Here is a 2,188-nt window from a genome sequence, read left to right on the forward strand (position 1 = left end):
CTCTCCTCACCTAAAAATAGTAATTAAATGCACTCTAACGTAGTAGTTCGCTAGTCAGTTGGCTCCTCTATTATATTCATGATATACATGTGTGATCAAGAAAGAGTGAAAAACATCTTAAGAATAGCAAAATCTCATTAGTTCTATCAAAGTCGAGATGTACCACTTAGGATGTCGACAAGGCACTTAGAATCAATTTCGACATGAATACAATTAATATCATCCGATAAGACTTTAGAGAGGCTATGATGAATAGTCATTGTTTCTAATAAGAGAATGCTCCATCTCCTCCAATATCTACAACTAGCAAAAGAGACACCACTAGTATTGATTGAAAGAGCTATCGCAGTTTAATTTTAGCCATTTAGATTGAGGCCTAATCTAAAAAATCTCTAAGCGAGATCTTTTCATAGAGACTTCAAGAGAATTAGCCTCCTCATAATAAAAAACAAAAGAAATCATTCTAAGATAGATTATTGAAAGGAGTTTTGAGTTACTTAAAGATCCAAATCATTCCTGGCCCTCCAAATCCACTAGAATCAAGGCTCTTAGAGTGGAGGCTTTAAAGTCAAGATTTGAATCTTCATAGAGCTAGGAAAAGTTTGGTTTTGATATCTTTCCAAAGAAAAACAATTATAGAAGAAGAGACAGAGAAAAGTCTCATCCGTAATAAGACAAAGATAGTACAAATTAGAGTTAGAGATATCAAGTGCGACAAGTCTGTCCGAGGTTGAAAGGCGACGGTGCAATAATTTTTGTTTAAAAAAATTTGATTCAGTAAATAAGTGGGAGATGCCATAAACGAGACCATCAATCCCAACCGGATGGAAAACGACAATTAGATTTAGTGGATGGAAAACCTGTGCTATCAGGACCCAACTTGTTGGTGATAGGTTTAGTGACACTATTATGCTCGAAATCGAAATATGACGGGGAGCAATCAAGTTGCCAAAGTATTTGAAGGAAAATTTATTCTTCTAGATTTGAAATCGATTGCAAATTGTCCTTCGAGTAGTAGTAGGAGAGGTGTGCTTAGGGAAGAAAATTTTAGATTTGTGGACATTAACTTTTGTGTTAGTAAGCAATTTGTAGTAAATCGTAGATTAGGCAGAAGCAACAAGTAGTGAGCAATCAACCACTTAGCGGAATTATCACAAGAAACTGCATCTGAGTAGGAAGTAGACTCACCAAATTTGTAACAGACAAAACATATGCAACCAAATTTGCATATCTTTGTGGTGGTCGAATATCTCTTCATGGTTTATCCTTGGCTATGGAATATTGCTCTTCCTCTGGATCATCTGTGTCAGTAGACTCGGGACCACCTACTAGCATTCTTTGAGTAGAAGAGTTCGACTTAAAGGAATCTGAACTACTAATCTCAAGCTCCACCTGCTTCTGCGCACTATCATTTGTACAACTAGTAGAATCCTCTTTAGAAGATAACATAAACAATTCATCAAAAGTAACATCTCTACTGATTACAAATTTTGGGGATTTGGGATCAGAACACCATAATTTGTATCCTTTCACCCCAGAAGCATACCCAAGGAAAATACATTTTTTAGCTCGATGCTTTAATTTTCCTTCATTTACATGCATGTATGCTGGACACCCAAAAATTTTAAAATCAGAGTAATCAGCAGGAGTACCTGACCAAACTTCATCCGGAGTTTTAATTGTTAGAAGTAACAACTATTCATCATAGCCTCTCTAAAGTCTTATCAGATAATATTAATTGTATTCATGTCGAAATTGATTCTAAGTGCCTCGTCGACATACTAAGTGGTACATCTTGACTTTGATAGAACTAATGAGATTATGCTATTGTTAAGATATTTTCACTCTTTCTTGATCACAAATGTATATCATAAATATAATAGATGAGCCAACTGACTAGCGAACTACGATAGAGTGCATCTAATTACTATTTTTAGGTGATTTTTGTACCCTATGCTATCTAATAATTTTTTTTTTCCTTTTTGCAAAACAAAAAAAAAGTATGTCAGGATTGACGTTGACTTGCAATTTTTGTAATCCTCATTTAATGATAATGTTCATTGAGAAGAAATTTGATTTCCAAGTTTGCTGGTCAACAATAATGATAAGGATTTCTAGCAAATTAACAATTGAATTTTCTACAAACGCCGCAGCAAAGTGAGGTCTCTCGCATAAGCTGCTTCCTCTA

The sequence above is a fragment of the Musa acuminata genome, chromosome BXJ3-11, assembly GCF_036884655.1.
Source record: "Musa acuminata AAA Group cultivar baxijiao chromosome BXJ3-11, Cavendish_Baxijiao_AAA, whole genome shotgun sequence".
Lineage (NCBI taxonomy): Eukaryota > Viridiplantae > Streptophyta > Magnoliopsida > Zingiberales > Musaceae > Musa > Musa acuminata.